Raw genomic sequence first — 16018 nt, forward strand, 5'->3', positions numbered from 1 at the left:
TTCCACTTATAAAACCATCAGATCTCATGAGAACAGACTTGCTATCACAAGAATAGCATGGGGGAAACTACTCCCATGATCCAATCACCTCCCACCAGGTCCCTCCCTCAACACATGGGTATTATAGCTCAAAATGAGATTTGGGTAGGGACACAGAGCCAAACCATATCAAAGAGCTTTGGAAAAACAAGACCAAGACCAATTTACCCTTCCTACTTCATATTCTCACTCCCTAGGCAAATTTAAATTGGGTCATTGCTTCCTAAAATCATATTGGCTAGCTTTGTCTCCTGCTTCATTAAGAAAATTTAGACCAACAGACAGAAACCATCTCAGCTTTATTTTCCCTATTTATGTATTTTCTACTTAGCTTCCCTTAATAAACCTGCACATTCTGCACATGTATCCCAGAACTTAAAGTATAATAATAATAAGAAGAACTGGCAAGTCATAGTGTTAAGAAGCATAGACTCCAAATGAGACCACCCATCTACCTGACTACCCACCAGTTGTGTGATCTTGGGCAAATTACTCGACCTCTCTGTACCTCACTTTTCTAATATGTGAAATGAGGGTAACGATAATAATACATACCTCATAGGGTCCTTGTGAGAAAGAAAGGTTAACATTTACTAAATATTTTGAAAGCACCCAGAATAATGCCTGGCACATAATAGGTATAGGTCAGTGTTTGATATCATTATTCTAATCTCAGAAAATGAAGAATTCTTTTCTATAGGTAAGCTCCTACACTTGCTCCCCTGATGCCATTGCCATCATCTCCAACAAGAGCTGGCTCTATCAGTGTCTTTTCCTCTAACTGCAATCTCTCACTCTCTTCTAGTTCCCTCTCTTTACCTTTAAAGGTGTGCAGGTGTGGAAGAATTAGGGAAGGGCTCACAGAGGAAGGTCAACTAAAACTATTCCCAGACCAAACTGAGGGTCAGGCTGCTTTTTCTCATGGCCCAATAATGAGATGCAGATGAACTGGCAAAGGAGGGAGTTTATTTCAGAAACTGGGTACAGGGAGAAGGCCTGGAAAATAGCACCAGACCAACTCAAACTTACAAAGTTTTCCAGAGCTTATATGCCTTCTAAGCTGTATGTCTACTTGTAAGTGTGCATTCGTCTAAAGACATAAGTGATTAACTTTTTAAAATCTATAATTAAGATCTGAGTCCTGAAGACCTTCCTCTGAAGACTCAGTAAATTTACTTAATCTAAATGGGTCCAGGTACTGGGGTATTACCCTTATCTTGTATCCTGCTAAATCATGGAGGTTTGGGAGTTCCTTCAGACCCCAATAAACTTGTTTGTGGAGGCCTGGGGAGTTTCTTCAGATCCCCAGCAAAACTTGTTTAATTCTAAATGGGTCCTGTTAAGAACTCATTTGTTACCTTGTCAGGCTTCAAGGCCCAGGAAAAGCCTAGGCAAAACTCTTGGTGGGCTTTTGGTACATTCCAGCCTTTGTATAGGGCACTGCCTCTTTCAGCTTTTAATATTTAACTTCACCACTCGGTCAGTGCTGAAATAGGTGATATGGAGGCCTGCCTGTGCAGCCTTTAGGGAGACCTGGCCTGCCACAAAACCAGCCTTGAAGACTGAATAGGATTTTGCTTGATAGAAAAAGAGGTAGCCTGGAATCAGTGGGTAGTTGAGGGGATGGGATTTCAGGCAAGAGAAACAGCACTAGCAAATAGCTTTGATATTGCATGATATTGCATGGAGTATTTGAGGAGTTGCTCAGGGTAATAGTTGCATAGAAGACCTGGGACTAGTTCCTAAATGTGAGTCTCTAAGGCAGGTCACAACCTCAAATGCCTATAGGGTCATGAAGGTAAACTGACTGAGTCAAGTAAGCTGGTTAGGAAAACATGGAAGGGATGGGTTCCCACCTAAAAGCAAAGGCTTCAACAGGGGCTTAACTGCAGGCAGTTTATTTTAGGAAGTGTTCCCAAGAAATTAGAGTGAGGGACTGAAAAGAGCAAAAAGGAGAAGGGGAGAAAGCCAGTCCAAGGGTGAATGTGGATCAGGTTACTGCTGTGGAAAACTGAAGCTCTATTCCAAGGGGTACTCTGAGAAGCTATGCAGGATATTCCTTGGAAACATCCATCTGAGACATAAAAGTGGGGAGTATTTATCAGCTGTTATCAACTGACTCTTCATCCTTACTACCCAGGGGTTAGCCCATAGGGTATTAATTTCTCACACTTCTCAGTTTGCATGTGCATCAGAAAGGCTGGTGAATTCCTACCTGCAACCCACCCTGAAGTAGCAGAGGAAGCTCTAGGGGAAAAAGCAATATTTACAAAGTGAAACAGCGGCTCAATTAAGAAAGTAGCCCTAGGGGAGTCCAATACAGGGAGGACTGTTGCAAAGTGGAAGAGAGCTCATGCCCCTTCCGAAGAGTGTAGCCACAACTTATTTCACCTGACCTATACAGAATGTTGGCCAACACGAGCAGAAATCCAAATTTATTTATTAAATCCCTTGACCTTAATCTCTTGGTGATAAATTCTAATTTTTCTAAAAACAGTGTAGGGCTAGGCAAAACATATCTGCCAGCGAAATTCAGACCTAGGCTGCTGGTTTGTGACCTCTGCCAATAGAATTTAAAGTTTAGGCAATGAAAAACCAATAGAAGTTTTTAAGCAAAACAATGTCATGACTGGGTTTTACTTGGAAGTACTCCCCCTTTTCGTTTGTCCACCTTCAAATACTTTGCTTTTACTGTTTAGCCCGTCGGTCCACGAAATCCAAAGGTGGCAATCACATGCAGTAGGACAGTGATGAGGTAGCAGACAAATCTCTCTTCAAATCCAGCATAGCCAGAGTTTTCCTAACTGGTAGTGACTTTGCAAAGTCCTTGAGCCCAAAGATGAATTTCCTGTTTTCCTCAATTACCAAGTGATAAAATGATGATCACATGCAAACAAACATTAAACTCTCATTCTCTTTCCGTGGTCCACTAAGAAAGACTTGTTAGGAGGGCATATTGAAGAAATGTATAATGGCATTAGACAACAGTCATTCTGAGAGTGTCCACCTGCCGAACAGAATGGTTATTTCCTGCGGCTCTTCCTAATAGCTTGAACCCAGTGGCTGGATGCTGTCCTGCCAGCTTTCTGAGAGAATTCCTACTGAACCAAATTCATCAGCCCTCCTGCACTGGTAGAGGAAGGAAAGGGAGAAGGAACAGCATCTCACTCAGCAAATGAAAATCCCTCAGGCTACTGACTAAAGAAGCCACTAGCTCTAGAAAAAAAGGAATCCAAGTGCAAAAATTAGGCACATTCCTCACCCCCAGGAAAGGCCTCGTCCTTACAATGTTATCCATCTAAAACGGGAGACAGGTAGATGTTACTGCTTGCCTTTTAAAAATACAATTCTGATACAGCAGTGAACTCTTCAACTTTGGTAATTTGTTTCAATCCTCTGCAGTGTATTTTTAAGCTGTATCCTGAGTGAATAAATTCAGAGCTAGGGTAACAAATGGAAGAGTTTAGCAAATCTGGGAGAGAGGTGAGAAAATGCAGTTACATAAGAAGCACTATAATTGATATTAAAAGCATAGGGTTTAAAACTCTTCAACAACAACAACAACAGACTATATATGTAGAAATAAATAGAAAAATATTTGAAAGGATACACATTATGTCAATAATGCTATTTACCTCTGGGAAGGGGAAAGCAAGATTAGAGAAATAGGGAGTTAAAAGAGACTTTTCCCTTTCAAAAGTGTTTATTTGATAGTGAAGATGTATGTATGTTTACTTATGTGATCAGATATGAATTTAAATAATGAAAAAATGAATTTTTCAGTTTTGAAGTTTCCATTTTGATATTTGAAATCCAGTTGTGATTTAACTGCTCTGTTCTATAATTTATGTGCAAAGATGTGGAGTGACTGGACAGAGATTAATAATTGCTCAGAGACTCCACTGAAAGATCAGGAATTTTCCTAGTGTTGATCACAATGACGTTGTAGTGTTGGGGAGAAAAGCTCCAACCACTGAATCAACAAAATCCCGAGTTCTCTTCCTTTGTGTACTGAAAGTCCATGCCATGTCCAGGTGAGTGGGTTGCAGCTTTTCCTATGGCAGGGTCCAGACTGGATGCTGAAAGCAGAATGCTGCATGCTCTCACTCAACATCAAGCAAAGGAATCTTACCTTCCTTCAGTGTATTATTTCTTATGACTCGTATATTCTGACTTTCTGATAAACTGTACCATTTCATTCAAAATCTCAGCGTCTTCTTAAGCAGAAAGGAAATTTTCCCACAAAAATTAAGTTAGATAATGTTAGTAAAGTGCTTATTAGATCACCTGATATATAGCTAGGGGCTTGCTAGTGTTTGTTCAACCAAGAACTAATTATACTTAAAATAGGACAAAGCGTTTGGATAAGTTACTGGAAGTTCCATCTACCTACCTGCTCTAGCCCCTTATGGGTAAAACTGTTCTTTATAGAGAGGCATCCCAATAAAAACCATGCGCCACACACACTGCAGCCATAGTAATTTCAGTCCAGTGGTCATGGCTACATATTAGAATCATCTAAGGAGCTTTTAAAAATCCCTGGAGGCCAGGCACGGTGGCTCACACCTGTAATCCCAGCACTTTGGGAGGCCAAGGCGGATGGATCACGAAGTCAGGAGATCGAGACCAGCCTGCTAACATGGTGAAACCCCGTCTCTACTAAAAATACAAAAAATTAGCCGGGCATGGTGGCATGCACCTGTAGTCCCAGCTACTTGGGAGGCTGAGGCAGGAGAATCGCTTGAACCCGGGAGGCAGAGGTTGCAGTGAGCCAAGATCACTCCACTGCACTCCAGCCTGGGCGACAGAGTGAGACTCCGTCTCAAAAAATAATAATAATAATAAATAAATAATCCCTGGAGACCCAGGCACATCCTAGAGTAATTAAGTCAGAATCTCTGAAGGCATTCCCTGGCATAAGTTATTTTGTCTTATTTTGGTTTTGAACTTCTCAGGTAATTCCAATTTGCTACTAAATTTGAGAACAACTGCTCAAACTTTAATAAGCCTATGGTTCACCTGGGGATCTTGAATAAATATAAGTTCTATTTCTGTAAGGTCTTGAGTGGGTCCTAGGATGCTGAATTTCTAACAAGCTCCAAGGTGATGTAATAAAGATTTACTCTCATGCAAATGTCTATGGAGATTATGTATCAAAACATTCACTGCAGTGTGGTTTGCAACAAGAAAATACTGAAAACCACCTAAATGTCTGTGGACAGAAGGATGAATTGTGGCATATTCAGACAATGGAACTCTATATAGCATTTTAAATAAATTACAGCTTCCTGTATCATCATAAATAAATCTCATAAACAATGTGCTGAGCACGGTGTCAGAGCCCCCGGGAACAGAAAGTGGTTGACTTGTGGGTTGTTAAGAAGAATTTACCAGTAACAGTATAGGTTTGAAAAGGAAAGTTTTATTAGATAGAAAGTACACTGCAGAAGAGCACAGCTGGGCACCTCAATGAGACAGGACTGAGCACACCACTGTGGATTTTTCCTTAGTAGTATTTATGAGCCTTAAAGCAGATTAAGGGTAATTCGGATCATATTACCCATGTAGCTCATTACAAATGATTACAATTTTGGGCATTTTTGTGCCTTAATGCCAACAAGCATTGCTCAATGAGTTTCTTTATGCATGCGTTCTGGAGATGTATAGAAATTCTAGTTACTTATACATTTTTGGAAAAGAAACCTGGAACCAGACGCTTGCTCTAGATAACAGGGAAGTCTAATTACTTCTGAATTCCTGAGATCAGGAGTTTTGCCTCTGGCTGATCTGCTTCATGGCCACCAGGTGATCTTTGTTCTCCTCACAATGTTGAGTATGGAGATCTCATTTATATTAATTTTGAAAGCATAAGCAACAATACTGTGTATTGTTTATAGATACCTATGGTATTAATACTGATATAAGCAGGAGACAGGAAATACCGGGGAGAAGATGGCAGTTCCCAGGCAAAGACCCCATCTTCAAGCCTGGATATCCATGGCCCTAAATGGGAACAGGCATTCCTGTTTTCGTACCCAAAAAGTTGCCTTTTGTCCTCCCATGACCCCTATCCTTTACCCATACAAACCCTGAGCCCAAGGCTCCAGCAGGAGATCAACAGACGGGCAGACAAACAGAACAGGGTGAAAGAGAAGGAGAGAAGAGAAGGACCATCTGAACACCAAGAGGAGTTTGGCTGGGGATAATCAGAGAGGGGATCAGCCACTAGATGGCCAACCTCCAGGGGAAAATCATCCTCCCACTTCATCCCCCTTCCAGCTCCCCATCCATCCCACTGAGAGCCACCTCCACCACTCAATAAAACCCCTACATTCACTCTTCAAGTCCTTGTGTGATCCGATTCTTCCAGGGTGCTCAGAATACGGAAAGCTGTCACATTGGCTGTCTGCCTTTGCAAAAAGGCAGAGGGTCCTCTGAGCTGGTTAACACTTAAGCCATCTACAGACAGCAAGGCTAAAAGGGAGCATTGTAACACATACCCACTTGGGCTTTGGGAGTCGCAGACACCCACCCCTAGATGCTGCCATGGGGTTGGAGCCCAAAAGCACTCACCCCAGTTCCTGCGCCTACCATCTGTATGCTCCCTCTCCCATAAGTGGTTTGAGCTCATGGTGGCAGAACAGAGAGCCATGCTTCTGTTGCACACCCCGTGAGGGGGCCCAGGGAACTCTCCCGTTTCAATATAACAATATACATGGAAATAATAAACAGCAAACTCAAGACTGTGGGCTTATCTGGGAAGGTAGACAGGAGATTGATATTGGAGAGGGGTGTAAAATGGGCCTTTCCCGTTTTACAGCTAAATCTGTAGTGTTTTGTTTATTTTAAAAATAGAATATGGTAAATGTAGAATAAAATATGGCAGACTCTTGAGATTTGATAGTGCTGGGGAGCTCAGTAGTGATATATGTATGTTGATTTGCTTATCCTCAATACTTTTAAAGAAAACCAAGAATATTTCACACCAAAGTATGCTTCTTTGACATATTTTGAGATGACTATTCACAGGGCCTGCAAACACAAGAATCAGCCTGCAAAGCTGTCTTTTGTGGAAGAGATCTGCATCTGTAGACGAAATAAAGTGAAGTAAACAACAGATTCAAACAGGCTTTCTCTGAAGTCCCCATTGCCCAGATCTGGGAAAAATTAACTGAGAACCAGATACCTTTAAAGGTTTTATAGAAACATCTAGCAAGGCTCCCACCTCTTCTTCCTGAAGGCTGCTACCTGTGAGATCATCTCCATAACAAGATCACCTTTGCAGCACGCCTTGTCTCTTCTCTCCTTCCCATAACCTTTCATGCCACCACAACCTGTCTTGACAAGCTTGAAGCCCCTACTCTTTCTGTATTCTTGAGATAGTATAAAAGCACCAAACATTTGGCCATTTCTTTGAGTTTCTCACACTTTGTATAACTTCCATCTGATATGCACATTAATAAATTTGTATGCCCTTTTTCTCCTGTTAATCTGTCCATTATCAGTTTGTTTTATAGATTTAAATTAGTAAAATTTCATGGGAAATTTTTCAACTTCCCTGCAGTCTTGGTGTTGTCAGCAGGATAACAAATCACCCTGTTCTGGAGCCTATGGATGAGATTTTGGAACAACTGATCAAAGTCGGTGAAGAAAGGTAAGAAATTTTTTCCTGAGTCACTTTTATCAGATCTCTGCCTATGGCACTCAGGTCAAATGAGGGAAGTAAGAATCTGTCTTGTTCTCTTTCCAAGCTGGATTAACAGGAAAAAAATGTATCCAAACTAGTTCACTTATGGAATAAATAAATTGGCTATACTTAAACATTTTTTAAAACTTTTATCTTAAACAGCTATCTTATCAGTACCTATGAAAAGATACAAAAGGAATATAGCCTTAGAAACTCCCTTGGCAAGATTTAAAAAAAAAAAAAAGAAGAAGAAGAAGGAAAGCAGAAATCAGATTTAAACTTAAAATCTTTTCTATACTCAAACTGCCTGCCTTGGATCCCCTGTAAGATTTGCAAAGAAGGGCACTCCACCTAATAGTCTGCTAGTTGAGATTCTATACTTTCACCACTTCAGCCTAGGTCTGATTCCCATCAGGGAACCAGTGTCTTGGCGATGTAAGTCCTTTCACTCAGGAGGAAAAAAAAAGAGAGAGAAACATTTATTAGGAAATTTATTTGGGCCAGGCACAGTGGCTCACACCTGTAACCCCTGTCCCTTGTGAGGCCAAGGCAGGGAAGATTGCTTGAGGAGTTCAAGACCAGACTGGGCAACATAGCAAGACCTCCCCTCAAAAAAAAAAAAAAAAAAAAAAACAGGCACGGTGGCTTTGTCCTACAGCTACTCAGAAGGCTGAGGCAGGAGGATCCCCTGAGCCCAGGAGTTCAAGGATTCAGTGAGCTATGATTGTGCCACTGCACTCAATCTGGGCAATAGAGAAAGATCCTGTTTCTAAAAGTAAATAAATAAAAATTGTTGTAATATGTGTGTGATTCTTGACTTTTAGGGGCATCCATTTATTTATGTATTTACTTATTTTGAGATGGAATCTCGCTCTGTCGCTCTGAGTATGGAGTGCAATGGCGCGATCTTGCCTCACTGCAACCTCCGCCTCCTGGGTTCAAGTGATTCTCCTGCCTTGACCTCCTGAATACCTGGCGCATGCCACCACACCTGGCTAATTTTTGTATTTTTAGTAGAGACAGGGTTTCACTATGTTGGTCAGGCTGGGCTCAATCTCCTGACCTCGTGATCCGCCCGCCGTGGCTTCCCAGATCCTTTTCCCTTCCATGGACAGCTTCTGGCCTGTCTTATTGATATTTTGTCCTTTTAATGCTCCATCTATGGGCTATACAATTGTACGTACAATGTGTATGCTGATGGTCATTTGAGAAGCTGACATCCTAGAGAATACTGCTGTACAGAAATGCAGATTGTACCCCATTTGTAGCTACTAAAACTTTCCTTTCTTTGACCTTTGGGGTGGTTTTGAGATGGTTGTGAGGACTGCTTTGTGCCTCTTAGAAGATGCCTCATGAGTCTTTGGTTAAGTCATAAAAGGCTTATTGGTTTTGGCTCTGAGTCACTTGGAAAATACCTTTGGTTTAAAAATCTGATAGAGATTTGAAAAGATTTTTTAAGAGCTCTGTAGGCAAAATCAGCTTAATAAAAAGCTGATATTCAGGCTATATATATATATATATATATATTTTAATGGTCCATCTGCTTTTTTTCTTTTGGATCTTGTTTCTCCCTAGAAGATTTTCTGTTGAACGAAACCTGTTATAAAAAAGTTGTATGTTCCATCCCTTTGTTCACTTTCTTTCTTGTTGGTATAATTTTTGCTGAGGAAAAAAATGTAAAACTTAATTGGTTTTTGGAAGGTTTAAAATCTTTCCGAATGGTTGCTCTAAGACTTGTTTTCCCATTTACTTCTACTCCTTCCTTTTTTGTGACATTCAATACCACATGAAGAGATCTAGAGGGGACTTCTGGTGGCCCTGAGACTGCTTGAAGAACATAGAAAGAAGCAGCACATACCCCTTCGTTAGTGAAATGAGAGAGTTCCCTGAACCCCTCGCAGGACATGTGACAGGGGTGTGGCTCGTTTGCTGCTGCTGCTGCTGCTGCTCAAACCCCTTATGGGATGGGGAGCCTGTAGATGGACAGGTGAAGAAGCTGGAGCACTGGGCTTCAGCCTCACAGCAGCGTCCAGGAGTGGGAGTCTGTGACTCCCAGATCCCAAGTTGGCATGTGTTACAGTCCACTCTTTTAGCCCTGCCATCCACAGACGGCTTAATTGTTAACCAACTCAGCAGACCCTCTGCTTTTTTGCAACGGCAGAGGGCCAGTGTAACAGCTTTCTGTATCCTGACAAGAGTTCAGCATCCCAGAAGAAGTGGGTCACACATGGACTTGAAGGATAGTGAATGTGGGGTTTTATTGCGTGGTGGAGGTGGCTCTCAGCAGGATAGATGGGGAACTGGAAAGTGTATGGAGTGGGAAGGTGATCTTCCCCTAGAGTTGTGCCATCCAGCAGCCAATTCTCCGACCGTCCCCAGCTGAACTCCTCCTGACATTCCTTCTCTTCTCTCCTTCTCTGCCGCTCTTCTGCTCTTCTGTTCACCTGCTTATCTCCTGCTGGAGTCAGGGGTTTGGGGTTTATATGAGTATAGGATAGGGGGTGTGGTGGGCCAAAAGGCAACTTTCGGGGTATGAAAACAGGTATGCCTGTTCCCATTTAGGGCCGCAGGTATCCAGGCTTGAGGATGAGGCCTTTGCAGGGGAACTGCCCTCTTCTACCCAGTATTTTCTTGTCTCCTGTCCATATCATTAGGGTCTTCTGTATTCCTCATGGAACCCCAAGAGTCCTGGGCAGGCTGCTCTCAGGTCTAAAGCTCTACTCTGTTTTGCATTGAGTTTCCCAATGTCCTTGGCTTTTAGGAATACCGGGGGTTACTTTTTACTGTGAAAGAACACTTAACCTTTGGGTATTCGATAGCTGATAGGTCACTGCAGTTTTAGAGGTGGTTGACAGTTGTTCAGTGAATGGTTATTACTGAAGTGAGGCTAATTGAGTATTTAGATAAGAAAAGCACAGTTTGGACACTTGGAGGCTGTAGGAACACTTGCTACCAAGGTATAAAATTCCCATGGGGGATAGGCTGATCACAGAGTGGGCTAATTGGCATTAGGTTTCCCAGCAGCCTCAAAGACAATGTCCTTGCAGTGAGGTACACTGTAGAACTGTTGCACAGCCTAGCCCCGTGACATTTCCCTCTTGGCCTTTCGCCTCAGCTCTGGGGCACCTGGGATTCAGTGTAAAAATGGGATCCTTGGTTTCTGGGGATCTAGGTGATCTGCCTTCCAGCTGCGCCTGCTTTCCACATATAAAGTACTGGGCCCTGGAAACTACAAAAGCCTTGTAAGCCCTATTCACTGCCCTGAGCTCCATGGTCCGGTAAAAACACAGAAACTAAATTGGAAGTTACGTATCTAACTACAATTGGTCTCCTTATGAAGTATGTGATGAATTCCTATGATTTTGTGTTATCTTGATATCTATTTTTAAACTTCTTCTGTGTCTGTAATGCACACCCAAACTTTTTCTTGAAAAAGCTTAAATTCTCTCTGGTTTGACAGTAAATTTGCTACCCTGTTTCCTTTAAACTTAGTAGGGACTTAAACCATGTGGCACAGATAAATTTTAACTTGTTACATTTACAGAGACACAGTTTAATCCAACAGTCCTTTTAAACTAGGGAGTTTTACCTGTCTCACGGCAAAATTTTAAAATCAAATCTACAAAATCTGTGTTTGTCTGTATTTTTATGTATACATTTGTACATTTCTGTGTTTATATATTGTCTACATGGTACAAAATTGACATAAATGATCCCTCATAAATTCAGTAAATAAGTCCAAATGATTTTCAAGTTCACATGACTAGCATTCTTAGATAAATACAGCTAGTTTTTAAATTGTTGGTATAATAAAATAGAAATGTCTTCAGAATTTTAAGCATTTTTGCATGGGCCTACTGGTCAAACCAATTTATACTGTCTCTACTACATGTTTTAAAGTCATAAAACTTTTGCTTCTGTGTTTTTGACTTTATTTTTTGTATTTGTACAAATTTATGCGGTACGTGAGAAATTTTGTTATATGTATATATTAGCGATCAAGTCAGGGTATTTAGGGTATCAACCACCTGAGTATGATACACTTTTGCTAATACAGTCATCCTACTCTGCTATCAAATATTATAGAATAGATTATATATATATATAAAATATATCTTACTGTATGTTTGTACCCTTTAGCCCACTTCTCTCTATCCTCTCCAGTTTCCCTCTCCCTACCATTCACCCTTCCCAGCCTCTGTTACGTGTTTTTGTACTATATCTCCATGTACTCAAATTACTTAGCTCCCACATTTTGATAATTATTTGTCAGTGTGCTAAAGCTACGTGGGCTGGCTTCTGGGCTCCCCCAAATCTTTGCATACAACTTGCTATGAGTTTATGTCCTTGATTTTGAGGCTTTAGATTCTAGAGTCTAGACAGGTGGCCATGGTGAGGCCTGGGGAAATATGTGTGTCCACAATGTCTGGGCTATAGAACAGAGCTAAGCCCAATATGGCCCCATCTTCCCTGGCCCAGCTTGGTCTCCTGGGCAAGTTGGGAAATGTTGAATCCTTCAGGCATTGTTATCACAGCTCTGTCCTCTGTCCTGGGCTCTCCATCTAGTACATAACAATTGAAATTTCTAACTTTCTTGGTTTTTCACTGGAAAGAGCGTTACTCATTAGTAGTAGTTAAAATTATAGTTAATATATATAATTTAAAATATTAGATATAAAGAAAACAATTCTGTATGGAAAATATACAAGATAGGATGTGTTTTTGGTAGGGAAGTTTATAAATAAGACATAAAGATGTAGTTTTTGTTCATGGAAATGCAATTTTGTCTAGTTTGGAGGTTATTTAAAGGTTATTTCACATTGAAGGAATAAAAGAAGAATGATATAGATAAAACAGAATGAGGATAGGAGGCAGAGTAAGATGGCAGAATAGAAGGCTTCATTGATTGTCCCCCCAATAGGGACACCAATTTAACAACTATCTACACACCAAAAAGCATCTTCATAAGAACCAAAACTCAGGTGAGCACTCAAAGTACCTGGTTTTAACTTCATATCACTGAAAGAGGCACCGAAGAGGTAGAAAAAACAGTCTTGAGTTGCTGACACAAAATCCCTCCATCCCCCAGCAGTGGCAGCGCAGTGCAGAGAGCATTTCTGTATCCTGGGGAAAGGGAGAGCACAGCAATTGTGAGGCATTGAACTCAGTGCTGCCTTTCTTACAGCAGAAAGGAAAACTGGACCAAACTCAGCCAACACCCACCCACAGAGGGAGCATTTAAACAGCCCTAGCCAGAGAGGTATCGCTGATCCCAGTGGTTGGAACTTGAGTTCCCACAAGCCTCACCACCATGGGCTAAAGTGCTCAGGAGATCTAAATAAACTAGAGAGGCAGTCTAGGCTACAAAGACTGCAACTCATAGGAGAGTCCTACTGCTGAGCAGGGCCCAGAGACAGTGGACTATGGGAGTATGTGACCTACTGAAACACCTACTGGGGCAACTAAGTCAGTGCTGGCATCACCTCTCCCCTAAACCCAGGTTGAACAGCTCAAGGCTCCAAAAGACATCCCTTCCTTCCACTTGAGAGGAGAAGGAAGAGTGCGGAGAACTTTGTCTTGCATCTTGAATACCAGCTCAGCCACAGCAGGAAAGGGCACCAGTCAAGGTCATGAGATCCCCATTCCAGCCCTAGCTCCCAGATGACATTTCTAGACACACCCTGGGCCAGAGGGGAATCTGCTGTCTTGAAGGAAAGGACCCAGACCTGGCAGCATACATCACCTGCTAATTGAAGAGCCTTTGGGCCCTAAACAACCAGCAGTATTACCCACATATTATGTTGAGGGCCTTGGGTGAGCCTCTGAGACTTACTGGCTTCAGGTGAGACTCAGAGCATTCCCACATCTGATGGCTACAGGGCAAAACTCCACCTGCTTGAGGAAGCAGAGGGAAAAGTAAAGAGGCCTTTGTCTTACACCTTAGGTACCAGCTCAGCCAAAGCCGGGTAGACCACCAAATAGGCTCTTGGGATCCCCATTCCAGGACTTGGCTCTTGGATGGCATTTCTGGACCTGCCCTGGGCCAGAGGGGAGCTCACCACCCTGAAGGGTGAGTCCCAGGCCAGGAAGCATTCACCACAAGCCGACTAAAGAGCCACTGGGCCTTGAGGGAACATTGGCAGTAGTCTGGCAGAACTCGCCATGGGCCTTTGGTGGCAGTGGCCACAAAGTGAGACTCCTCTGCCTTTGAAAAGGGGAAGGAAGAGTGTTAAGGACTGTGTCTTGTAGTTTGAATGCCAGGTCAGCTGCAGTACAATAGAACAGCAGGTAGACATCTACGGTTTTTGACCTCTAATGCCTGGCTCCTGGATGGCACCTCTGGACCCACCTGGGGCCTGGGGAACTCACCACCCTGAGAAGAAGACACAGGCCTGGCTGGCTTTGCCGTTTGCTGATTGTAGAGCCCCAGGGCCTTGAGTCAACATAGGCAGTGGCCAGGGAGTGATTATAGCAGGCTTTGGGTGAGACCCAGTGATGTGCTGGCTTCAGGTCTGACCCAGTGTGGTCATAGTGGTGGTAGCTACAGCAGTGATTTTGTCACTCCGCCACCAACTTTAGGTGGCTCAGAACAGAGAGAAAGAGAAAGACTCCATTTGTTTGGGAGAAAGTAAGGGAAGAGTACAAGAATCTCTGTTTGATAATACAGAGAATTCTCCCAGATCTTGTCCAAGACCATCAAGGCAGTATCTCTATGAGTCTGTAAAAATCACAATGCTGCTGGGCTTGGGGTGCCCTCTAAATCAGGTACAGCTTAGATAATAACATCCAAGTCATTTCAAATACCTGAATGCCTTCACAAGAAGGATGGGTACAAACAAGCCCAGACTGAAAAGACTATAATTAATACCTAAGTCTTCAATGCCCAGACCCAGATAAACATCTGCAAGTATCAACACCATCCAGGAAAATGTGACCTCACCAAATGAACTAAATAAGGCACCAAGGGCCAATCCTGGAGAAACAGAGATATATGACCTTTCAGAAAGAGAATTCAAAATAGCTGTTTTGAGGAAACTCAGCAAAATTCAAAATAACACAGAGGAGGAATTCAGAGTTTTTTCAGATAAATTTAACAGAGATTGAAATAATTTTTAAAAATTAAGCAGAAACTTTAGAGTTGAAAACGCAATTGGCATACTGAAGAATGCATCAGAGTCTTTTAATAGCAGAATTAATCAATCAGAAGAAAGAATTGGTGAGTCTGAAGACAGGCCATTTGAATATACACCTTCAGAAGAGACTAAAGAATAAAACACAATGAAGAATACCCACGGGATATAGAAAATAGCCTCAAAACAGCAAATCTAAGATTTGTTGGCCTTAAAGAAGAGGTAGAGAAATAAATGGGGTAGAAAGTTTATTCAAAGGGATAAAAACATAGAACTTCCCAAACCTAGAGAAAGATATCAATATCCCAGTACAAGGAGGTTATCAAACACCAAGATTTAATCCAAAGAAGACTACTTCAAGGCATTTAATAATCAAATTCTCAAAGGTCAAGGATTAAAAAAAAGATCCTAAAAGCAGCAAAAGAAACAAATAACATGCAATGAAGCTCCAATACATCTGGCAGCAGACTTTCCAGTGGAAAACTTACAGGCCACAAGAGTGTGGCATGACATATTTAAAGTGCTGAAGGACAAAACCCGCTTTATCCTGGAACAGTATATCAAGTGAAAATATTCTTCAAACGTGAAGGAGAAATAAAGACTTTCACAGACAAACAAAAGCTGAGAGATTTCATCAACACCAGACCTGTTATGCAAGAAATGCTAAAGGGAGTACTTCAATGAGAAAGAAAAGGATGTTACTGAGGAATAAGTAATCACCTGAAGGCATAAAACTAATTGGAAACAGTCAGTACACAGAAAAACACAGAATATTCTAACACTGTATGGTAATGTAAACTACTCTCATTCTAAGAAGAAAGACTAAACAATGAACCAATCAAAAATAGTAACTACAACAACTTTTCAAGCCATACACAGTACAATAAAACGTAAATATAAAAAACAAAGAGTTAAGAAGTGTGGAAACAAAGTTAAAGTGCAGAATTTTTATTAGTTTTCTTTTTGCTCATTGGTTTGTTTCTCTATGAAAAGAGTGTTAAATTTTTATCGGCTTAAAATAATGGGTTATAAGATAGTATTTGCAAGCCTCACGGTAACCTCAAACCAAAAAACATACAACAGATACAGAAACTAAAAAGCAAGAAACTAAATAATATCACCAGAAAAAATCACCTTCAATAAAAGGAAGATAAGAAGAAAA

This window comes from Hylobates moloch, unplaced genomic scaffold, assembly GCF_009828535.3.
Source record: "Hylobates moloch isolate HMO894 unplaced genomic scaffold, HMol_V3 SCAFFOLD_13, whole genome shotgun sequence".
In the NCBI taxonomy this organism is placed as follows: domain Eukaryota; kingdom Metazoa; phylum Chordata; class Mammalia; order Primates; family Hylobatidae; genus Hylobates; species Hylobates moloch.